Genomic DNA, 26,435 nt, shown 5'->3' with positions numbered 1-26,435 from the left:
TAGGAAAGAGCATATTCAAATTTGCTTGGAATCAGGTGCAAAAATCTACCGATTTAGTATTATGTTAACACTTCACCTGTGCACCTGTGACGACTGTGTGACAATTCAGTTGTGTTTCTGTAGCTTTAAAGTTTATAATATTGTATGTTTTTACATGTCACTGTCCATCTTTTGCATACATACAGTCTTTTTTATGTTTTGCTGTGTGCGCATTATTGTGTAATCCATGGTAACTAAACAGACTGCTGCCCATCCCTGAGCCTGGTTCTGCTAGAGGTTTCTTACAGTTAAAAGGGACTTTTTCCTTCCTGCTCTTGCCAAGTGCTTGCTCAAAGGGGGTCATTTGATTGTGGGGGTTTTCTCTTTATTGTTGTAGGGTGACTACCTTTTAATATAAAGTCCTTGACTTGAAACTGCTGCTGCTGCGATTTGCCACTATATAAATCAAATAACATTGAAGTGAAATGAATTGAGCTGCTTTCCATCTTGGACAAGACATGCTAATTTGAGATTTTTGATCTGTATAATTACTATTACCCTTATTAAATGAAGGTTAAATAACATCCATCCATCCATCCATCCATCCATTGGCTTCCGCTTATCCTTTTCAGGGTCGCGGGGGGCGCTGGAGCCTATCCCAGCTGTCATAGGGCGAGAGGCGGGGTACACCCTGGACAGGTCGCCAGTCTGTCGCAGGGCTAACACACAGGGACAGACAACCAGTCACACTCACATTCACTCACACATTCACACTTAGTGGCAATTTGGATTATCCAATTAACCTATTCCCAGAAGCTGCATGTCTTTGGACGGTGGGAGGAAGCCGGAGTACCCGGAGGGAACCCACGCAAACACGGGGTTAAATAACATAAATAAATGAATAAAAATAAAAGATTTTCATATTTTTCACATTACATTATATTTACATTTTGTCTACTACATCTACGGATACTCTGCATTTATGTTTTTTAACCAATTACATGGATCAAAACCCATCACATTACTAACAGACTTACTAACACCATCCAAGAACTAAACTCGCATATTTGTCCATGCCACAGCCCTGCATACTTGTCCAAAATCAACAGTGTAGTTTATTTTCTCAGCTTGACAAACGTGCCAATTAATGCTGTTTGTGTAGCGTTTGATAAAACCTGCAGACCTAACATTACTCAGAACATGATAGGAAATAGCTAATCTAGAACTGCCTTTTAAAAGATTCGTCAGAAGAGGGACGGACTAATGTTTTGTTAGATTTAGTCTTCTTATAGGATTTGCTTTGAGTACAGAAACTACAGAATAATGTCAGGCTTATCCTTTAGCCTTAAGGCTGTGATGGGACTAACTATGATTTTATTGCATCACACAGCATTTGTATTACATCGTCACAAAGCGTATTATGTAATTCAAATGTAAATAAATGATATTTTGCACATTATGGTGCACTTTGGATACTCTGTGCTGATTAAAGGCCCTTGTTGTTTGTCTGCCATTATAAATCTTAAGGGCACTTGGTTTAAAATGTTAAACAGGTAAACATTTCTAAAATCCGCTCTCTGCTATTCTCACCAGAGGACAGTTGGCAGCTCTACCCCGGTTGCTGTTGGGTACAAAGAACTGTTTGTTTTATCTGTTCCACACCCGATCGAGCGCCTATGATGTCCTCGAACGGCAGCCCTTGTGTTGTTTTATTTTTAGAGTTACACAGGGTTTTGACATTTCACTTGTTTGCCTCATCCTTTGTCGCATGGCGAAATCTTTCCACCATAACACAACAAAGAAAATCCCAGAGGTTGCTCAACAGATTTCTTTGTTTCTCTGAGTTTCGGAGGGGGTGGGATACGTGTTTATTTTAACTGCAGAATGCAGGATGTGCAGAGCAAATAACATTTACCATGAATTGGTGGGAGTTGAATAATAAAGTGTGAGAAATGAAACCATTAGCGTATCTACTGCCTGAAAGCTAATGCTGAATGGGAGCATTTTCTCTTGATGTATATGTAAATTTCAGAGCTGACAGGAAGTGTGTGTGAAATCTTCTGAGTATAAAGAGGCTGTGCAGGTCAAGCTAATAAAAATAGGAGGAATAGACTCAATACAATTTGTTCCGTTCCTGCTTTGTGAGTGCACAGAGGACAGTTCCAGTGAGAGACTACATAAGCTGCAAATACAGTATAGTGCTGATCCTACAGACTCAGGGAAGGCAAGACCCCATTTTCCTCTCACTTGACTCGACTTAATTAACCAGAATGAGTCAGAAGCAACACTCAGGATTTAAGATTTGTCCTTATGGGATTGGGGATCTCTCTCGCTTTCTCTCCCTCACTCCCTGTTTTCCCCTCTCCCTCTCTAACTCTCTGTTTATGGTTGACTTCAGTGCTAACTTCCTGCTCATTACTTTAATGATGGTTCTACTGTGAGCTTATGCTCACGAGTGCAGTTTGCTTTTTAACACTGCAGTTTGGGAATAGCAAGAAACGCACACACACACACATGCAGAGAAACTCATGCATACAGTGACAGAGAATCAAATGAAATCAAACTACTATGTATGCATTATGTATGTGCGTTGTTACTAAAAAGAAAAGCTCCAAAATTCAAGAATCTTTCACACTATGTATCACCATCCGACTTGCATGTTATCCGCAGTGTTCTGCGACCATACATGCTCACGTTTCCCGAGAATAAAAGAGTTAATAACAGACGGGAAAGTAAATGGGAAGAAGGGTAGAGTGCGTCAAACGTCTCTTTTTCTCTTCTGAAGTATCAGCAGAACTCCGTACATAACTGTAATACAGAGAAAGAGTCTGACAGACAGATATATCCAACCCCAGCTCTCTGCTTTTGCTTTAGATGCATTATTCATCTGTGTGCCAATTTGGAGGAACCCTCCCAATTCCCCAGCTGGCAGCAAAAAGACGAGAAGCGCGAGAGAGAGAAAGAGAGAGAAAGAGAGACAGGCAGACTAGAGAAAAAGAAGTCGCCGCAAGAATGTCAGAAAAAAAGAAAGACAGAGAAAGAGAGAGAAGAGGGAGAGGAAAACACCAGAACAAAGAATGGGTGAGACAGATGCAGTAAAGCGGGATTGGGAATGGCTCAATCTCTCAGCTGCAATGTAGTGAAACATCCAAACAGGATTTCGAATGATCCAGGGAGACTTCTCCCTACATGTTTTAATATTCCCAGCTCTGTTTGACTCGTCTGCACAGAGCAGATTAATGACGATTTCCACACTAAAGACTCTTAACCCCTTAGAAAACACATAGGAAGCAAAGAGCAGGGGCATGAGGCTCACTTCTTTTTGCCTGAAACCAAACTGCACACTATCGCTAAATCCCAGTTTCACACACGCAGCAGTGTAAATGTCAGTGCAAGCGTGCTGTCAAACATATGCAAACACTTGCTTAACGGCATGATGACACCAGAAACTCACCATTTTTTTCACAGCATGCTCCATCATCATCTCTTACTACCTTGAGTGTCTTGATAATGTCATCCCTGCACTCCCTCCCAGTAAACCCCATCACGCTGACAGCTGTGGAAGCTATCCATCCTGGGACAGCCTGCCCCAGATTTAACCCTATCTCACCCTCGCCCTCTTTTCAGGTTTGTTACCTATTATGGCAAAACACTGCCACATGAACAGAACAGATTACAGCCCAGCAGAAGATAAAATGGTCACTCACAGTAGCACCTCCTCGCCGTGATGAATGTGGGCGTGTATGAGGGGGAGGGGGAGTGGCGGGCTAACTGTGTGGGGCTGGATCAGCGGGATTGCTGTTTAATCTGCTGCTGTCTCCCCATAACGGAACACCGGGTGTTTAGACCCAACAGCTGGTTGAGTCCACCCCCAAGCCTGTGTTACTGCAGCACTAACACTTACTCTTCAAAGGTTTCCTCCTTATTATATAACCTCACTTTTATACTGTACAGCACACAGTACAGTATATGTACCATATCTGATAGGTGATCTGCCACATACGTCATCATTTCCACCGTAGTGTTATGAAACAGCATTAACCAATCGCGCTCCCGTGGAGGGCGTTGGCTTGTGCTTCTCCGCTGAAGGATCTGTCAAAATGTGGAGCTGCTCAGAGGATTCGCCTGTCAGATTTGGCCTTATTTGTCACTTTGCTGTGATTCTGCTCCCTCAGCTTTGTCATGTCACCGTTTCGACTGCTTCAGAGGGCTCCTGGGAGGTGCTCGCTGGGAGAATATATGCCAGGCGTTGTAGCTGATTTACATCAGGTCAGTCCTCTCTGAGACAGATGGAATGCTTAAGCTCCGCACAAAACACTAGTTATGATTATTTAAACAACTACGATAATCTCCAGAGCTGCTGTTACCACAATCAAACTACAGAAACAGGTCGTGTCCTATATTTAGCAACGACAGTTTATGGAAAAATATGTCATGTTGCAGTACTATTGGAAAACTGTAATATATATATATATATATATATATATATATATATATATATATATATATATATATATATATATATGTATATATATATATATATATATATAAATATATATATTATAACTGAATACAAAGGATCATTAGTAGTATCGATTTTGATCTGAGCATCTTATTGGTAACGGCTTAATTTTTCAGCGTGATTATGATCCCATACCATAACTGGATTTTTTTTTTTTTTTAAAGGTAAATAAACTGGTTCCTTTATAGCGCTTTTCTACTTTACTTGATCACTCAAAATACATTATACAACAGGCCTCGTTTGCCCATTCTCACCCATTATTCACACAAGTGCTTTTTTCTATGTTTAAGGTATTTCTATCTAATGTTCACACAAATTCACACTCCGATGCATCAGAGAGCATCTTGGGGTTAGTATGCTGCCCAAGGATATTCGGTATGGAGACTGGAGCAGCAAAGGATCAAACCACCTGAACCACCACCACCTGAGCAACAGCCATGCCAGTGGATCATTCATGTGCCGGTCTCCCAGACATCAACATTACTGAAGCAGTGTGAGATCATTTCGACAATACAAAGAAGAGTTTCGGATGTCCTTCAAGAAACCTGGACAACTATTCCTGAAATCTACTTAAAGAAATAGCAAGAAAGCTTGAAAGAGAGTTAGGCTGTATTGAAGAATAAAAGTGGTTACTTGACTTTAAAGCTTGTTAGAAGTGTACAAAGCCTGTTTTTTTGGTTATATATTCCATTTCCATTTATGTTTGTGCATCTCTTTAAATTTTTCTAGCAAAATATTATATTTTTAAGGTTTGAGCTACATGGGCAGGGTGTGTGATCAAAATGCTGCTCTTACGACTGGAGATGGACTCAAAAAGATTCCACATTTTAGTTCTTCTTCAAATCACACAGGCCTGAGTGATCGGAGCATCACGCTGAAGGAGGCATGCTCTCATTTCAACGTCACAATATTTGATACGTTTTCATTTTGTAGCTCAGATACGCAAACGTCACCACCTCAGCATGTAATGAAAGGCATGTTGAGACCGTGACTCCCTCTCTAAAATATTCACAGATTAAAACACAAAAAATGACAAAGGTCCCACATAAGCTAATACAGTCAGAAGCCCACACGCATACACGTGTAGACCCACATGGCAGCACCAGTTCCCAGGTCTCCGGTGGCAAGTGATGTTTTCACACTTATGTGGGGAGATTGCTATTTCTGCGCAGAGCCAGATAACTCAATTATTCATCACGGATGCTGGTGCACTCACTTTACCTCAGTTAGGATGGAGGCGGGTGTGTCTTCCTTTGAGTGTGTGTTCCACTCGCGCTTGTCTATGCTCGATTCGGAGCGTGAACTGCTGACATGCCACACCACACAGCAGGAGAGGAAAGAGGCAAGAGGAGAAAAGGAAAAGGAGCTGTCATAAACATGGCAATCAAAGAGATATGAAGCGGGAGGTGAGGATCAAAGAGCAGAAAGAGAAGAGGCAAGGAATTAGTTCCCTTATCTTCTCTCTAAGCCAACCGCGCACCTTCCAATCCTCTACAGCTCAATCAACAGTTACAAAAAAAAAAAGATTTTTTGAATTACCAGCAAAACTGAAACTCAGCTACCGTGGCGCTCAACCTTTTCAGCACAAGAGGCTTTTTTTTTTCTTTTTTTTTTATCCACCTCGCGTACTCTTGCTCAGCAGCTGTACTCATGAAATAAAGCATAACATTTCAGCCTTTTATTAACAGTGCACCTAATCTTTTCCAGTTTAAACTTAATGGGACAATTACTCTGTCGCTTAGCATCTGATGTGCTTAGCCGTGGTCTAGAGTGGCTCCAGCTAATCTCGAACCCAGAGGGGTTAAAAGCGCAGCTGCATGCCAAACTAGACCTGATTGCTCTGTCAAAACAAGCACAGGTTCAGCTGAACCAAAGCTAAACTGGAGCTAAAAAGGGGGTGTCTGTTCCGCCCAACGCAGTGAAACCTCAGTATCATGCAGAAAACCGAAGGACGGCTTCTCTGATGACTTATGACTATGCCAAGGGGCGATTAATTGCGTTGTTGCACTGTTTGGTATTGGTATAATTGTGATATGCACTGTATTCTGTTATGTTGGCACTGCTGCTCATGTTTCCATATTAACATGCAATTAATCATTACAAGCATGGGTGTAACATTACATGTATCCGGTCTGAACTGTTCGTTACCGACGTCTGAGACTTCTGTTTGGTACGTCATCTTATCTAAACAGTTACTGTCAGAATACTATAATTATGTCCACAATCCAGTCTTGGCAGTCGGGGATGAGTTCCTGCCCCAAGTGGAGGAGTTCAAGTATCTCGGGGTCTTGTTCGCGAGTGATGGGAGAAGGGAGCCGGAGATCGACAGACGGATTGGGGCTGCAGCTGCAGTAATGCGGACGCTGCACCTGTCCGTCGTGGTGAAGAGGGAGCTGAGTGTAAAAGCGAAGCTCTCAATTTACCGGTCGATCTACGTCCCTACCCTCACCTATGGCCACGAGCTGTGGGTAGTGACCGAAAGAACGAGATCGCGGATACAAGCGGCAGAAATGAGCTTCCTCCGAAGGGTGGCTGGCCTCTCCCTTAGAGATAGGGTGAGAAGTTCGGCCATCCGGGAGGGGCTCAGAGTAGAGCAGCTGCTGCTCCACATCGAAAGGAGCCAGCTGAGGTGGTTCAGGCATCTGACAAGGATGCCCCCTGGGCGCCTCCTGGGTGAGGTGTTCCAGGCATGTCCCACCGGGAGGAGGCCCCGGGGCAGACCCAGGACACGCTGGAGAGATTATATCTCTCGGCTGGCCTGGGAACGCCTTGGTATTCCCCCGGATAAGCTGGAGGAGGTGGCTGGGGAGAGGGAGGTCTGGGCCTCTTTGCTTAGGCTGCTGCCCCCGCGACCCGGCCCCGGACAAAGCGGATGAAAATGGATGGATGGATGGATGGATGTCCACAATCCTGCAACAGCAGAGTAGAAATTCCTGACTGCAAATCCCAGAAATGTTTGGCAGTGCACCAGGTATCATCTATGCTGATAGAGTTAGCCTGGAAACCCAGGCAGACCCTATACAATTATTGATCTCACACAATGTGTTCACGTCACGTTTTAAGCGACCTTTCTGAAAGGTCACAACCTACAAGTTATGTGCACACACGCTGTACAAGTCAACCGATCCTTAAATAGGAAAGAATGATTTTGTCACGACTGAATGTTTTTATGTCATTGAGTTATTTGATGACTGATTCATGGCAATTTAGTTCTTTTTCCACCAATGAACCACATTAAGTGAGAAAACATTTCCTACCTGAAAGTATCTGACCTTGTATTGACAGTATATTTGACAGAGTTGACTCCTTAAATTTTGAAGTCATATCATTTCCTTTGGGATTAATAAAGTATTCTGAATCTGATTTCATCAAAGTTTCCAGTTAGTTTCCTTTAGGCTGATCAACACTTAACACACTGACCAGTATCGATAATCTATTAAATAACAGCACTTACTAACAGTAAAGCTATAAATGGGATTTGGTCTGATGATGCACACTGTATAGGATTAATTATAGGGCATGCAACATGGCTACAAAAACCCCGGATGACAAAAACAGCGGACGACAGTGCAGCATCTTCAGCTGTGTCGTTAGAAAGGGTGTAATGTGCAAATGAGGTGGTCTGGGTGGGTTCAAATCCAGAGCACTCTATACTTTATAATGAGCAGAGAGCCACTTAACCACACGCCCTTACACACTGGAGGGTAAAGGTCATGGTTCAGGGTGACTCTGCAAACAGCTGCCGATTGTTCCCCCTAGAGTCCATTTATTGCCCCTAACGCCATATGGACCTCTTGGAAGACCTGACTAAACCCACTGTACACACGTAGCCTTTGGACACAGACAGTACGTCTACATATGCTCAGACATATTGTTCATGTAAACAAAGACATTTCCAGGCTCATAGATAAAACTTCTATGGGTCTAGCTAGATATGAGATGCATGAACATGCACGCATACAAAATGTAAATGACTGCATCCTGTATCTGCACATTCTGCACATTTGTTGCATCTCCAGGCATCAGTCTTAATGCACAAGAAAAACCTGCAAATATGGGAAAGACACATAACTCTGTATCAGTGGCAGGCTATCTCGCTTGTGCCGGTGCCCTTATTTCCCCGAGGACAACTCCGGCAAGCCAATTGGAGCAGTTACACATGCCAACACTCTCATGCAGCCATTTAGCACACCCACCCAGTGGCTCTTTTCATCACCTTTACAGTCAGTAACTCTCACGAAGACGCAGACTACATGCACATGGCGTAAATTCACAGAAACAAAAGAGACACAAATGCAGACAAACTGTCTTATTTCGAATGATCACACAGAGACACAAACACACTCTTCCCCCACTTTAATCTTCAGGGCAGGCAGAATCTACGAGTGATTTATTTTAAACCTTTCCCTGGGGGTTTTACAGGATTGAGCCAGCACTGAACCTGATCACAGCACTCACTTTCTATGTCAGCAATTTGTGAATCCACCCCCTTAGTCTGAATTTGTCTGGATGCGCATGTGTGTTTGCAAGCAAGCTAATGAGTGATAGAGAGAGGTGGGAAGCAAAGACATGGCGAGTGAGGGAGAGAGAGAGAGAGAGGGGGAGACGCAGGAAGAACGAACTGGCACTGTGATGAGTGTGTACTGTAACTTAGCATACTGTCTGTACCACACACCCCCATGGTTTTGGGTGGTGAGTCACCCTCTGCACTTGCAAGCTTGCATCCAATCGTACATGCCTTTGATATGAAACACAATTTCTTTTTGCGTGTTTTTGGGTGTGTTTATCGAACCTCAAAGACATGAAACGTGAACCTCGAATGTTCTGCACAAACTAAGCTCTGGGACAACAAAGTCAAAGCGTGACACACCCTCAACAGTCGCCCTACCATCTCCCATTCACAGCCCCATAGCTACTCAGTACCATCCAGATAACTGTGTCTAATTTCACTGGATACTACATTTCCATTTGAAAGGTGGTTAGTGCCTATTGAGCAGTGTTATCGTTGCTGTGCAGACAGAGACAGGTTCCCTCGCTCCTCCCAGCCTCAGACGGAGAAGCCATCGATTTGATTCAGTCTTAAAAGCCAGGTCAGCCTCAACAATGGCAGCTTATGGAAAAACCATTACCCCAGGTGAATTCTGAAACGTTAACCTACATGCATGTTTCCCATCACTCTCCTGCTTTCCCTGACTGTCCTACGAAACACCACAGATGGAGAAGAGACAGGAGAGGGAGCTCTGTGGGTTGCTCGTCAATGGAGTATTGCATGCTCCTCACTAGGTGAGTCATCCTGCCTTTCTTTACACTCCTTGTCCAAGGCCACCTACCTTACACCTCCACTGTAGCACAGCTGCTGCCAAGTTACTACGCCTGCTCATCCATTACACTACTCACAGCCTCTGACACTGAAGAAAAGCCACAGATGACTAATTTTATCAGCACAAATCGTGCTGCTACATCTAAAATGATATGTGGGGTTTGAAGCAGAGACCCATACCAGTTAGCTAGAATATCATTATCTTCTGCCTTTCGCCTGTGTGAATAATGTTAAGAACAGCATTTTGACTGTGCTTGGAGTTCCTTTCTATTGAGTCTAATATCTGTTCACTTTGGCTTACAAACAGAGCTGCCAACCAAGGGGAAGATGGGGTTTATGTGTCATTTCAGTTTGGTTAATTTTCCATACATTCATTATCCCAGGTGTTACAGGGCAAATGATAGCGTACACACTTTAGAGGCTCCCATTCAACTACAGCACGTAGTTGAATGCACTTAGTACATATAGTCACCAAACACTTTACTAGGTACCCCTTACTACAGGGAGTGCAGAATTATTAGGCAAATGAGTATTTTGTCCACATCAACCTCTTCATGCATGTTGTCTTACTCCAAGCTGTATAGGCTCGAAAGCCTACTACCAATTAAGCATATTAGGTGATGTGCATCTCTGTAATGAGAAGGGGTGTGGTCTAATGACATCAACACCCTATATCAGGTGTGCATAATTATTAGGCAACTTCCTTTCCTTTGGCAAAATGGGTCAAAAGAAGGACTTGACAGGCTCAGAAACGTCAAAAATAGTGAGATATCTTGCAGAGGGATGCAGCAGTCTCAAAATTGCAAAGCTTCTGAAGCGTGATCATCGAACAATCAAGCGTTTCATTCAAAATAGTCAACAGGGTCGCAAGAAGCGTGTGGAAAAACCAAGGTGCAAAATAACTGCCCATGAACTGAGAAAAGTCAAGCGTGCAGCTGCCAAGATGCCACTTGCCACCAGTTTGGCCATATTTCAGAGCTGCAACATCACTGGAGTGCCCAAAAGCACAAGGTGTGCAATACTCAGAGACATGGCCAAGGTAAGAAAGGCTGAAAGACGACCACCACTGAACAAGACACACAAGCTGTAACGTCAAGACTGGGCCAAGAAATATCTCAAGACTGGTTTTTCTAAGGTTTTATGGACTGATGAAATGAGAGTGAGTCTTGATGGGCCAGATGGATGGGCCCGTGGCTGGATTGGTAAAGGGCAGAGAGCTCCAGTCCGACGCAGACGCCAGCAAGGTGGAGGTGGAGTACTGGTTTGGGCTGGTATCATCAAAGATGAGCTTGTGGGGCCTTTTCGGGTTGAGGATGGAGTCAAGCTCAACTCCCAGTCCTACTGCCAGTTTCTGGAAGACACCTTCTTCAAGCGGTGGTACAGGAAGAAGTCTGCATCCTTCAAGAAAAACATGATCTTCATGCAGGACAATGCTCCATCACACGCGTCCAAGTACTCCACAGTGTGGCTGGCAAGAAAGGGTATAAAAGAAGAAAAACTAATGACATGGCCACCTTGTTCACCTGATCTGAACCCCATTGAGAACCTGTGGTCCATCATCAAATGTGAGATTTACAAGGAGGGAAAACAGTACACCTCTCTGAACAGTGTCTGGGAGGCTGTGGTTGCTGCTGCACGCAATGTTGATGGTGAACAGATCAAAACACTGACAGAATCCATGGATGGCAGGCTTTTGAGTGTCCTTGCAAAGAAAGGTGGCTATATTGGTCGCTGATTTGTTTTTGTTTTGTTTTTGAATGTCAGAAATGTATATTTGTGAATGTGGAGATGTTATATTGGTTTCACTGGTAAAAATAAATAATTGAAATGGGTATATATTTGTTTTTTGTTAAGTTGCCTAATAATTATGCACAGTAATAGTCACCTGCACACACAGATATCCCCCTAAAATAGCTAAAACTAAAAACAAACTAAAAACTACTTCCAAAAACATTCAGCTTTGATATTAATGAGTTTTTTGGGTTCATTGAGAACATGGTTGTTGTTCAATAATAAAATTATTCCTCAAAAATACAACTTGCCTAATAATTCTGCACTCCCTGTAGTACTAGGTTGGACCCCCTTTTGCCCCCAAACCCTGGAGGCCATTTGAGTACAGTGAACTTCTTGCCATGTTTCCAACCAACCATCAGAAGATGTGCACACTATAGTCATAAAGGAAGTGAAATGGTTATTAACAATGTTTAACACAATGTGTATTTAGAGATACAGTAACATTCTACATCCCTTGGCTGTAATGAACGGTTATTCAGTTCAGCTCCATTTAACAAAAACTGTTTCCACAAGGTGCTGTTGCCTACAATAATACACAGAAAACAGAGAAAACCCCAACAGTTAGATGCCCCCTATGAGCAAGTGCTTTAGTGACATGTGGGAAGGAAAAACTCCCTTTTAACAGGAAGAAACCTCTGGTAGAACCAGGCTCAGGGACTGCTGCGACAAGTTAGGGTGAGGGGAGGATGACAGGCCAGAGATTAATAATAACTAATGAATAAATGCAGAGTGGTGTATCAACCATCATCAAAAAGAAAAGTTTTAAGCCTAATCTTAAAAGTAGAGAGGGTGTCTGTCTCCGGAAGGTTGCGCCACAGAAGAGGGGCCTGAAACATCTGCCTCCCACTCTAGTTTTAAATAGCCTAGAAACCACAGGTAAGCCAGTAGTCTGAGAGCGAAGAGCTCTATTGGGGTGATGTGGTACTACGAGGTCTTTAAGATAAGATGGGGCCTGACTATTCAAGACCTTGTATGTGATCAGAAGGATTTTGAGTTAGAGTCTAGGAGCCAGTGAAGAGAAGCCAATAGTTTCTGTTGCCTTCCTATCAGCTCGAAACAGTCTGCCTGTTGTCCTCTGGCCTCTGGCATCAACAAGGCATTTTCTCCCAGAGAACTGACACTCACTGGATATTTTCTCTTATTCAGAGCATACTCTGTAAATCCTAGAGATGGTTGTGTGTGAAAATCCCAGTAGATCAGCAGTTTCTGAAATACTCAGACCAACCAGACTGGTACCAACAGCCATCACATAAATTCACCTAAATCTTTCTTCTCCGCTCTGAAACCTCAGCAAATCATCTTGACCATGTCTACATTCCTAAGTGCATTGAGTTGCTGCCGCTGATTAGACATTAGGGTTAACAAGTGGATGAGCAGGTGTACCTAATGAAGTGGCCAGCAAGAGTATTTTAATCATTTTAATTATTAATTAAACTAAACATAGTACAAAAACAAGCGAAATGAGAGCCAAACAGATGAACTTCTGTAGCATAAATATACAGTATAATGTATTAAACCTGCTAATGGCAATGTTTTATAATGTTCAAACACAGCACGATGAGAGCTAAAAAACGTCATAACAGTTGTTTTTTCATATATGTTGTTATAACTCTTTGTTTTATTGGCACAAATAATAGCAGATAAATAAATAATGAAAAGTGAAATAAACAGAATATGCTTATATAAGCATCTAACAGTAGGAGACAATGATGGCTGACATCATATGTATAGCTCCACTTGCAGTGAATTTTTGAGCATGATGAAAAGCATTAGCTGAGAAAAGTTCAATAAAAATACGCATTTTTAACATAAGCACGGGATAAACAAACATCATCATAATGAACCAGCCGTTTTTGCCGTGGAATCATCGACTTACTAATGGTCGCCAGCAGAAAAACAAAACACAAAAACAACAAGAAAAAAACACATAACTGGAGACGTCACAATGCTTCTGTATATAGAAAAAACAGTATAGGTATTGATAACATTCATGAACAGAAATGACTTTGGAAAAGTACCAAACATCCTATTCAAGTCCTATTTCCTGAATTATCCAATACTTAATTTATTTGAATAAAAAAAAACAACAACAACAACAACAAAGGAACAGACATTACAGGCCATTAATATTTTACAACCATTAATGCTCGCTATGGAAGAACCAAAGGGTATGAGTAGTGATAAGGACATTAGGTCTAAACCTGTTATATGAAATGTTCTATGCACTTGACTTCATTTCGCTGAATGTCTGACCAGCTGCATGGCCTTGCATGCTTCATGTCAGGGAGATGTATGTGTACCGATGTAAATAGGGTTAATATAGTGCAGGGGCACTGCTAATTGGGTTAGCAAAGATTCCATTACAGCTACCACACTGACAGAGCCAGCCTGCTATCGATCAAATGGGTGAATGAAGGGGACAAACAGCAGGTGCTTTAATTAAACAAGTCCAAGCACATGAAAAAACCCACCAGACTGTATCAGCACACAAATGTGTCTCTTTACACTGAAATGAACTGCACCAGCTTGGTTGCAAAAGGGCAGACGTATGTGGATATGTGTATACACACACACACACACACACACACACACACACACACACACACACACACACACACACACACACACACACACACACACACACACACACACACATATAGTGATGGTAGTTGCACAAATGGTAGCAAATAACTAAATAAATATGGATTTGTGCATGTGTTTGCATGAAAAAGTGTGCATGAGCGAGAAAAAGACAAACCGCATGGGACCTAAGCGCTCTTTCATGTGGAGGTGAATACATAAATAATAAAATTTAATCATCAAAAACAGCCCAAAATAGTCCCAGCCCTTCTTTCAATAATATACGCACCATATTACATGTTCTACATTCACTGGAGTCACATTAGTCTGTATCAGTCCTGACATTAAATTATCTATAAATTGAATTGTCAAAATGATGATTACTATTTTTTTTGTTAGCACTTGCTCAAAAATTAAAATGACCTAAAGATAGCAATAAGAGGCTTTCTGATTAGAAATGTCATTTTGCAATAAAATGTAAAAGAACTATTGTCAGTAATGCGTTGTTTATCTTCCGGCTTTGATGTGCTGCTTGCTTCCATAGCTACTCATTATCTGATGGTAGCTAGGTGCAATCTGCAAGGTGTCGGGGGAGCAGAGTACTAAATAAAGATATTTTCAAGGTTTTCAGACACCAAGAAATCTCAACCCCAGTTGTGTCACTTTACTTCCTCGCTTAGCACAATGTGCTGCCTCCTTAAATAGCTCAGAGTTTCTCTGAAGCCAGGCACTTGACTTAACACCAAGATAGGCAGATAGGGGAGCGTGCAGCAAAAAAGGAAAAAAGAAAAAGAGACGTCAGTGCACAAAAAACCACACCATCCCCGCTGTGACAGGCGCACAAACCCAACGCAAGATCTCAAGTTTCGTTTTGTGTGATCCTGCTATGTACTATGTGATAGGTAGATACATAAATTCTACCTTTTAGGTTTTGAATCGGATGTATGGACGCGCTTGTGACAGGGTACTCATCTGGCCATGTGTCAAAAGTTTTTTTGGGCCATTATATTGCATGTTTGAAAACCTGAACTGACCTCAGGGAGAAAGTGCAAGTAAACGACTCTGATGTGAGCTCTTGTGTAACGAGATACCTCTGAATCCTGAAAGTTGTGGAGTGCCGAAAACCATTATTTAAACGGATTAGCCCCCCTCTTGTTTATGTTTTGATTTTGCTGTGAACTATTCTTTAAAGCCAGAGGCAGCCTCTGGAGTGGAGTTCAGATGATGTGATCTCTCTTTCCACAAGCCACTCTTATTAAGCAGCCCCACTAAAAGCCTGAGGATTCTCTTACTAAACCAATCAATAAAGGATCTGTCTTGCCATGGTCCCCGGAGCCCTCGACTCCACCCTTCATTCTTCCTCTGGCTTTCACTGTCCCCCACAGGCTCACTCATTCATGGTAAGCACAGGGTGAAGCTGACGCTACTGTGCATGCGTGTGCATGTGTGACAGATGTGGTGCCTGATGTGCCACTATCTAAAACCTCAGGAGGTGAAACGGGTGAAAATAGTCCTCTGAGGCGGAGCTGAGGAGCAAACCGCCTGTTAATGAATAAATAAACAGGGAAGTCAGCATGAATGCCCCACTGTCACCGTGTTCTCTGAGTGCAGAGGCTGATCTTCCATCGCTAACACCTGTGTGACTGTCAGAGGAATCAATAAACAGCTACTGTTGCAAAGATGAACTCGCCCACCAGTGCACACTGTGCTCCCACTGTCTGCGTCTCTAACAGAAAGAGACTTACGGCGGAGGAACACCTCACATTCAAATTAACGCATGAGTGTGAGTCGCCAGTGAGAACAAACATATAACAAACATGCATACGACATAAGTGGAAGTACAGAGACAGATGGCTGGTATAATAGCATCAAATCTAATACATTCAATGGGAAGATATAGCTGCACTCAAAAGACAATAAAGAACTTTTAGCTCGTTTCCTCTTGTACATTTTTTTGCTGACGTCCACTCACAAACAGATATTCATTGCAATCAATAAACACTTAAAAATGTCTCCAATAACTAACTCCATGTATGTTTGCTAGATGGTGGTAGCAAATGTGATTTATTTGCAGCCAAAGCCAATCTAGAGGTCTCTCGCACAGATGCCGGTATTAAGCTTAAGTAAAACACCTGATGCAACACCTCTGTAACTATATAGACGATGGCTTTAGCTCAGCCTAAATCTGATCATGGAAAATGCATATGTAACACTCTTTTCTTGAACCAAGAGTAGGGAGTATTTCTTTTGTTATTTACAGCAGTACAAAACAAGAGGCAAGCTAAAGAAGAGCATCCCATCCTCGCTAATGAGATCAAGAAGATATGCTCTGTTTGTGCAGATTAAACTTACAGTATAAACACTTCTCCACCCACAAGAAGTCAGAGGTGTGGACTCGAGTCACATGACTTGGACTCGAGTCAGACTCGAGTCATTAATTTTATGACTTTAGACTTGACTTGAAAAAATGTTGTAAGACTTGTGACTTGACTTGGACTTTTACACCAATGACTTGGGACTTGAATTGGACTTGAACCGGTTTACTTGAAAAGACTTGATATTTTACCCAAAATATAAAATGTAACATGCATATTATATAGAGATTGAAAATGTGACGTCATTCACGGGTAGACCCGCAAAGGATTCTGGGAACTCGTGGCAAGCGGTAGTAGCGCACGCAGGCTTTCAATTGAAATCAGTCACACAGCGATAAAAAGAAACACAAAAATGTCAAGAAGCCGTTGTATTATTAACTGCAATAGCCGGTCGCATGACAGCCACGGGAAGCCGACGGGTAAAGAGATCGGTTGTTATCGGATTACGTCGTTGAAGAGAAATTGTTCAGCCATGTTTCCGAAGTAACAAAGACGCGACGGATGGCCTGGATTGCAGCCATTCAAAGACCAAATATAACGTCCCAGAACACTCCAGCTCACAGGTTAGTCTGCTCCAAGCATTTACACGAAGGTCAGTATTTTTTAGTAGTTAATACGTCATTTTCATAACATAATTAGTGATATAGGTTACAAGCAAGTCTGGCGCTGAACAGAAATTGTCGCGCTATGCTCCTGTGTTTATTGTGCATAAATAGTGAATTGTCCTGACACAATATTGCGTTTCGCTTCTGTTATTATGGTACATTAACAAAAACATATACTTTTATTCACAGGATAAAACAGGTTTTTTGTATCACTAATTGCCCAGTACGATTACAACATACAATATTGTTGTCACTGCTACATTTCTGTGATGCTACCAAAAATGATTTCCACTACTAATTAATTACCCTTGAGCTCAAAGGTCCTATTAATAAACGGTTAACGAATGTGTATTTATGATGACAATTTGTGAGACTGGTAAACTTATGATACGTACGATGGTCTTTCGTTCTACACGGTGCATTTCAAGGTCCTGTACCCATCCGTCGGTAAACTGTACCTGGGCTTGTTGCAGTGACCTGAAGTTACTAAACTTCATGAGTGTATGCACTCACTCCAAGAACCGTATGATTATAAATATGCATATAAATATGCTACAATGAGATAGCTGACTTCATCTAACTAGCAAATGTTGTCCAGGCTACGTTGGTGATGCAGTTCTTTTTTATGTGTATGATATTTTTGTCATGCGATTTTAAAGCCGGTCCTACAACCGCATCCAAGAATAACATGCAGCGTATCTCAGAACTGTCGGTGAAAATTATTCTTGGAGCTAGGTTTAATTGAGCTGCATTTTAAAGAGGTGCAATTTCACAATTTGTGTATATTTTCTAAGTTCACTATTTTGTCATGTGTTGAGAAAAACACAGATTTTAAAATTACATGGTCTAATATTTACATTTAGCATAACTGCAACATTATTTTTTCGTTTTTTTTTTAAAGACTCGAAAGGACTTGAAATTCAAAGTTTCAGACTTGTGACTTGACTCGGACTTTTACACCAGTGACTTGAGACTCGACTCTGACTTGCCTGACATTACTTGAGACTTGACTTGAGACTTGAGGATAAAGACTTGAGACTTACTTGAGACTTGCAAAACAATGACTTGGTCCCACCTCTGCAAGAAGTCAGAAACTCTAACTTTAAGAATGAAAAACTCTCCTCCCTCTTTTATCAGCATGGAAACAGGGTACTTGTTGTACTGTAGCTGTAAGGCTTTTTCAGTGTGGCCCTGAACATTCAGAGGAGCAACACTGCAGACAGCAGAACGCTGTCGGGAGTGCTGGAAAAGGTCGAGCCAAGTCAAATTTCCTTAGGCAAATGAAACTAAAAAGATTCACTTTTTATTTAAAAATAGGAACTTTGCACACTTCGCACTTTGTGACTACACAAATGTCGCAAATGGTAAATCGGTTCACGCACAAAAAGGGGACATTTGTGCAAGACATCACATGCAGCTATTTATTTTATTTTTATTTGTTTACTGACATTCTATGGTTACTCACAATTTTGGCCACAACAACTGAAGAGATTTTTCTGCAACCCCTGGACATGCTTAGACACACCACATTTTCTAAATTATAAGAAAGAAAAGAAAAAAGTCTGAAAATACAGACAGAGTTTATCAGAAATCACCTCTACTTAGGTAATTTTAGAAGTCTCAAAGACTCATTTAGCGATCTGACTAATCATCTAGAAAAAAATCCACCTTCTCAAGTTGCACCTGTAATGCATCACACAGTTATGAATTCTGTGGATTCACATTGTGCAAACTGAGCAACTGGTTTACGATGCATTCATTTTTTCCCCCCTTTTTCTAAAGAAATAAAAAGGCTCAGTCACTCGTGACTCAAGTACAAAGTAGGGCAAAAATGGCACCTACACACGTCTGGCACTCTGAAGAGAAAGGACTTTGGTGATGATTAGGATTGGGACAAACTATGTAACCCGATATAGCACTTCTTTCCATGTGATACAGTGGTCTGGTCTACACCAGTGCCAAATATTTTAATAACTATTTTTTAAACCATTAAGAGGTCCTGAGTGGATTCCCAAATTTAATTTTCTGGAATTACTACTTCATGAGTTCTTGTGGTGGAGCTTACTGAATGAAAGATGACGAAGAAACTCACAGGGGACATTTCACAGACAGCTGGACAAAGTGACTCAGAGAGCTAATTAATTAAACAATATTACACAATACAATAAATCAAACAAAATTACCAGTTTTTACCTTTATGGTTATTTTATTCTCCCTCATTTCCACAGATAGATTCGATCTACTGTAAATAACTGTCCTGCTACGTGACACGTATCAAAGAACTGTACGCTTGCATTATCACATTATCGTTATTGTGGGTGATTTATCGTGTTTGCATTGAAACATGAACTAGGTTATGAGTTAACTTGTGGTTCCCACAACGGGGAAAAAACCAACACACAAGCGCATTTTGTTCGCCTTCATGCAACCCTACCAAAGAAATAATGGATCACATGCAGTGGCAATGCTGAGTATGAGCTAAAGATGGAAGGAATATTTCCTCAAAGCATAATTTGACAACTATGCCTGCAGTTGAGACTTAAAGGGGTTCAGACTTTCTAAAACCGGCTAATAGGAAGTTTAATGCGAGAAGATTCATGTGTCTACTACAGTTTCCTCTGCCTAAATAACCTGACATGTAAAAACTGCAGCATTTTATTACAGTAGGGTCATTTTCTTCAGTTTTTCATCAAATTACTGGATGAGGTTGCTTACTTCAAGAAGTAATGCTGAATAAAATAAAGCCCAAAAGCTGGCTCCCCCCAGGGCTGTGTGCTCTCCCCCCTGCTCTTCATCCTCTACACTGATGACTGCAGATCCACACAGCCCAACTGTCACCTGGTTAAATATGCTGACGACACAGTTCTCCTGTCACTGCTGTCAGGCCCCTCACAACACCACGGGCCTGCTCTTCAGGAGTTTGTAGAGTGGTGTGACAGCTCCAAACTTGAACTGAACGTGAGCAAAACAAAGAGATGGTGGTGACCTTCTCCAGTAGGCAGAGGGATCTGGCCGCTTCAGTCACCACCACCACCATCCACGGGAAACCAGTAGAAGTAGTTGAGGAGTACAAATACCTGGGAACCATCTTTGACAACCTCCTTAAATTCTCTGCCAACACAGAGGAGATTCTCAGGAGGTGCCACCAACGGCTATACCTCCTTAGGAAACTCAACTCCTTTGGAGTCAGCACACCCATCATGATGACGTTTTACTATGCCTTCCTGGAAAGCATCATGGTCTTCTCCATCACCTGCTGGTTTCACTCCCCCAGCCTTCAGAACAGGAACAGACTGCAGCACACTCCATCAGTGTGCTCTAAAATCATTGGCCTGCCTGTCAGAACTCTGGCACAGGTTTTCAGCCAACAGGCCCTTAGACAGGCAGCCAAAATCATCTACGACCCATCTCACATTCTTCACCCTGCATTCTAATGGCTCCCCTCTGGGCGACGCTGCATTTCCTGCAAGACTGAGAGGAGGAGAGCCACCTTTGTCCCCAAAGCCACTCTGCTTTTTAACTCCAGCCGATAAGGCCATTTCCCACACCCATAAACATAAACTACACTCTTCTTATACTACCGACACTTTATTCACTTTTAGTCACTTACAGTTATTTATTCACCTTTCAGTCACTTTAATTTTAAAACTGTATATACTGTATATTCATTATTTCACTCTTATTGCCTGTTCTTATTGTGCTTATCTTCAACGTCATGCTGCTCTGTTGTTTGTTAATTGCCCCTTGGGGATAAATAAAGTCTTCTGATTCTGATTCAAGGTTCAAAAGAGGAGAATAACTTCTCTCAGGTCACGTTCAGCAGAAGAGGCTGTAGTACATTACTTACATGTAATAGTAAAGCTAAAATGTTCTAAGTACATTATTTTATGTCGTTTGGATTATAAGTGCATTACAAATAGACATAATGGGGAGTTAAAAGCATAACTATGTAAATCACTGCCTTTTCTTTACTTTATTTATTGTTCGCGTTTGTTTTCAGGGACATTATGCTGTAGTGCCGCTGAGACATGAATCAATACTTACTGTATGAATTACCGTGCTCAGACTCTAATGGCAAGCTTTTGCCACGCTAAGCCTGAAATATATTTAGTGCACAGCGAGACAATGGACACTAAACATTCCATGCACTCGACAATTAGTCGGGAGGATCCTGCATAATTGTTAGTTAATTGCGTCAAGTGATGACTCAGGGGATGAGCCGTGGTAACCACTTCCGAGGCTTTTTTCATGGAAAATATGGTGAAAATGATGAAGGCCCAACGAACCTGTTTTTGTTTTGTTTTTTTAATTAGGCTAAGCGAATAGTAAGAGAAGTGCTGTGCAGTCACTGTATTGATCTGTGGTATGGTAATTTTATCTGATATAAATTTGTTAGAATGCACATTATATGTATCTATTGAATATGTTATCCTTGAATGGCCACTGCAATGCCATTTACTGCCTTATACAACAGAATTAATAATTTAGAGCATTTTATGCTGAGAGTAACTTTTGGTGCCCTTTGGTAACAGATCCATGGCACTAATGCTGGGTGGCAGGCCAGTTTGAAGCCCTGCACTACAAGTCAAGGCTAGGGCACATCTGTCTGGCTGACTGGCCAATCTACAGCCCCTCGATCCCTGAGCTATTAGGCACACAGCTGACATGCTTGCATGTGTATGCACATGCACACTTTGAGGATTCATGGACCATTAACGCTGTGATCTGTAAAGTTACCATCACGCTTAACAAGCAAACCAAAAGCCACTGACAATGGCTTACATTTTCAAAGCTCTCAACAACTACGTGCTGCCGAGGGTCTCTGCCAGAGAGATTATAACAGAAAGACAAAAAAGGAAAATAAATAATAATAAAGAATCCTGATGGGAAAACTCTGTAGCGGCAACATGTAACCCAAAAAGTAATCTGCTTTGTAAAGTCAGTTGTGTTGTTCCATTGCTACAAGCACAGTTTGCAACTGCAAAGTGTTGGTTTCACAAATCACTTCAGAGCGTGCAATGTATTTTGAATCTGGATGAGTCAGTATTGCTGCAGTTTGAAGAACAGAGTTGACATAGATCTAACATTAGTTAGCTAATCAAGTTAGCCGTTGTTGGATTTGGGATCAGTGTAATCAGCGTTCTTAGCGTCAGTCTCACATTTGTCAGATTATGAGTCAACCCATTTCATGGATGTGCAACATGCACACAATGGTCACCGGCACACTCACAGCCATACACCAACATGTCGCCATGGTGTGGCTGTTAGCAAGTTCTTCACTGTGAGTGAGGAGGGCACAAACTTCACTTAAATTGCAGAGGAACACCACCTAACAACTAACCTAATGAGACACTTAAATCACCTTCACCTTTGTTTCTTATGAAAAAAAGTGCACAAAAATGAAAAGTTGATTTTTGATTCTGTACGCTGTCAGTTGTAGTTCTTTTAAAGAAAATCAAAACTGACAAAAGTTAGCATTGGCAAATCACACTTAGAGAAAAAACAAACAAACCACAAAAGAGAGAAGTTGAAATTGGACACAAAAATTGCACTTGGTTCAAACATATTTTAAAAAGGAAGATTTGTGTGGCTTTTCTTCTAAACATTATCATTCTTACTTAAAGTCGGGGCAACATATCCCTCTTTTTATCATGTATGCATAACTGAATGGTAGTTTGCATGATTTAAAAAAAATCTTTTTAAAAGAGAGCATGATACTGTGAGTGGGATCAGAAGGATATCTGCTAAAAGCTAGCATGTAGGCACACATCAGTGTGTGGGGAAGATTATAAATGAAAGACTATAACTGTTGTATAATTGTTTGCATGAATATTATGAGTCAGTACGATTGTACCAGAAGAAAAAAAATGACAGTGAATAGGCACTTTACATCTGTGTCAGTGTGCAGAGCATTTATTTGAAACAGGGGGTAGTTTCTCTGAACAGAGAAGCTGTTGAGATTCTCAGTTTCTGATTGGCTCGCAGCCTTTTTGGAAAGAAATCGTATCTTCTGGCTATCTTTACGTTTCAGAGAAGATTTCAAACCAACCGCAGAAGAACTTAAAAATTCACTAAGTTCAAGTTGTTCACCAAGAATAGCAACATTTTATACAAAGATGATTTTTCTCTTCCAGTACAGCCTTGCAGTATCTCTTTTCTAAGCATGCTAATTTACCCAGCTGGCAAGCAGTTACGTGAGCATTTAGTGAGTTTAAGGTCATGCTTGTGCAACAAATCAGACTGATCTCACAGTGTGACAAAACAGCCTGACTTTATGAGCAAATGTATACGTGTAAGTGACTAATACTACCTTTATGACACACTGACTGCATGTATATGACAAAGCGCTGCAGTTTAATTCTTCTATAACATTTTAAGTTTGTAGTACTGAGAGGCTGTTGACAGATCGCAGATAAAGATGCGGTGCATGATTGTGAGAAGTGTTTGTACTTTTTTAAACACCTCTGAACATAATACAGTCCTTTACATAATCATCTTTATGACATAAATTCTACTCAAACACAGTTTAACACTCATAAAAATGAGACTTTATAAGAGAACAAATGCATTTGACTGCAAATAAATCAATAAATGTGTGTGTTGTAGAGAACAGCAGGGTATGTAATTATGACAAAATGCTAAAAAACGTGATTGTAGGTATTACATGTGAAGTAGAGCTGTGCTGTGTGTGAGAACAGGTCTGATTTACGACCTAAGCAGCCACTCATAAATATTAGTCCTGAGGCACACGTCTGCATGTGTGTTTATAAAGGAGGGTGTAAATGTTTCATATGTCGAAGCGCAAGGAAAACGGAAAGAGAAGAGACGCCGTGGTGCAGGTGTGCAAGAGAACCAGTGAGACTCTTTTTTTCCCCCCCTTTTTCATTTTTTTTTCCATTTCTCTGAGATGAAGGTGGGAAGGGATGATGGGATGTAGGTTGGATGAAAGAAAAGGGAGGAGGAAAGAGCGCTCCAGTCCTGTCGCCTTGGGTGCATCAGCAGCAGGAATTGTTCTCTGCCCTGTGGGGGCCATCTGACTGTTCTGTCACCCTCAACAGAAGGCTAACTCTGCCTTAAAGTGCTCGGCCCCGCGCTCGCAGTTCGACAAGCTTGATGTTTAATACATACACAGGGAGAATATTGAAAATGCCTCAGGAGAAATGCAGCACACGGGCTGGAAGGGAGAGAGGGTTTTTTTTTGGTCAGTTTGTAGAACAACCAAGAATAGTGGGGCTCCTGTACAAAGCATGCGTGGGCAGGCTGCAAAATATAATTGCTGAAGACTCGGACCAAAGCCGGAGCTCCGTAGCAAATTGGAAATCTATTACGTGCAAGAGTTAAGCACCTCTCAAAAACAAAGCACTTGTTTTGAGGGGGGTACTTCTTCATTGTGGTGATTGTGTAATGCACTGGCATATCTGCGGCAGGAAATATACGTCACACTCATGCATGATGCTTCAGTCGAAATAACAGGCCGTGAATTTAACACGTAAGCTGAAAAGCCTCTCCCTCGTCTGTAATCAGGGCGAGCATGGTGAAATTCAGGGCATCACTCCTCAATAAGGCAGGAGAACGGGCCTCAGGGGTGACTCTCCTGCTTAAGTCAACACAATGGGTGTAATGAGGTGAAATACACACACACACACACACACACACACACACACACACACACACACACACACACACAGAGGAGATGGGAACCCTTATTGCATAGTTAAGTGCGATTCATTCATCTACATGCACTAAGCCTGCTGCAGAAGTTCTGCTCACACCCACACATTTAGCAGCACAGCAAGGATTTCACTCTTATTTCAGGTTACTGAGTGAATCAGATGTTATGAAATGATGTCATTTCTAACTGGCGAGCTTATATTTAACACACCACGTGTCTTAACGGCCCGAACCTGTATTTTGAGTAAAAAGAAGAAGAAAAAAAGAGCCCAAATGCCACGACTGAATTGTGACAATCCAACTTTAAGCTGATCTGAAAAGCCACTGGTTCTTTTTGACAAGCCCGCATCTCCTCGGCACTTAATAGTCAGCGAGTTCATCAGTTCTGAGTCCATAATTAATCAGCCCGAGCGTGTGAGCGGGACTGGTGCCTTTCTCTTAACATCACGTACAGCAACCCACGCCCTCCGAGCCATCAGTGGATTAATGATAAGTGCCTTTGATAGGAGAGCCCCTCACAAAGGCTTTATTAATTAGCCTAACACCGACGCTGTGGCCGCAGTGTGCAACACGTCCCCGCTAATCAAAACTTTAAAGGGGCACGATCGACCTCCCAATCACCCGCACGACATCAAACCCCTGACGCCTGCGTGCATTAAGTTGCCGCTGAAAGTGCACCATTTGCAAATGAGGGGCAACTTTCACACGTCGGTGAAGACACGGTTATGCGCGCTTTACAAAGACGCCCGTGAATCATTGATCAGACAGGTGGGATCGAGTAGTGGCTACGGCATAAATCAGAGGTAAGGAGGGACACTGTCCAAAACTGCCCAGATGTCGCCAAAGTGGAAGCAAAAATGAAAACGACGGAGACCAGATGCGTCGTACTCACTCGTCCCCGGTGCCTTAGAGGAGCATCCCGGTCTCTCACGGCCAGCTTTTCAGATGAGTTCTCCTGGGACAGCGCGCCTTGATCCTCACTATCATTCTTTGCAAGGCTTCAGCCTCCTCACAGCCTCCCTTTACTCTTCTTCTTTGGCATTACAAAAGAAAAAAAATACAACGAAGAAAATCAAACCCGTTGCATGCCAAATAAAATTCTCCTTCAGGTGTTGTTTCGGGGTTGCTCTCGTCTGTCTCTCGGTGTGCAGGGCAGAAGTGACAGAAGCGGATTCCTATTTGAGGGGATGCTGACGCGCAACCGGAGGGGTTCGCCTCCTGTCTTTTTCATCTGGCTCCATCAGCAGCCTTCGGTTGGACAGCACCATGTGACTGAAAATAGCGTCAAACACACGCGATGGCACGCTTACTTCCTGTTACCGTACTTCAAAATAAAACACTATATCTAAAGTTTTGGGGAAAGGAAACTGAAGAAGAATCCCATTAATAGTAAAGTAGAAATCACCAAAAAGATAGTAGATTAAATTTGATTTCATCTTGCAAAATGAATAAATAAATAAAATTAGACAGGTTTATTTCGAATATTTAAAAGAATAAAGTATAGTTGACATTTATGAACATTGATCAAAGCTAATCTCCGACATATTAATTCAAATAAAAAGCAAAGTAAACAATGCTTTTATTTGCAT

General features: G+C 41.9%; 1 protein-coding gene across 2 annotated transcripts in view; it reads right to left on the bottom strand.

Annotated features, from left to right (window-relative positions):
- Positions 1-26,094, bottom strand: part of LOC146645524 (uncharacterized) — a 45,207-nt gene extending 19,113 nt beyond the window's left edge. For both annotated transcript variants that reach the window (XM_085394837.1, XM_085394838.1), the window contains exon 1: positions 25,739-26,094. The gene's annotated coding sequence lies outside the window, so the exon portion shown is untranslated. The remainder of the gene's footprint in view (positions 1-25,738) is intronic.
- Between the last annotated feature and the right edge of the window lie 341 nt (positions 26,095-26,435).

This window comes from Rhamphochromis longiceps, linkage group LG20 (assembly GCF_057381845.1).
Source record: "Rhamphochromis longiceps isolate RC_006_pf linkage group LG20, R_longiceps_female_GT1.1, whole genome shotgun sequence".
Taxonomy (NCBI): domain Eukaryota; kingdom Metazoa; phylum Chordata; class Actinopteri; order Cichliformes; family Cichlidae; genus Rhamphochromis; species Rhamphochromis longiceps.
This window is presented reverse-complemented; position numbering and strand designations above follow the sequence as displayed.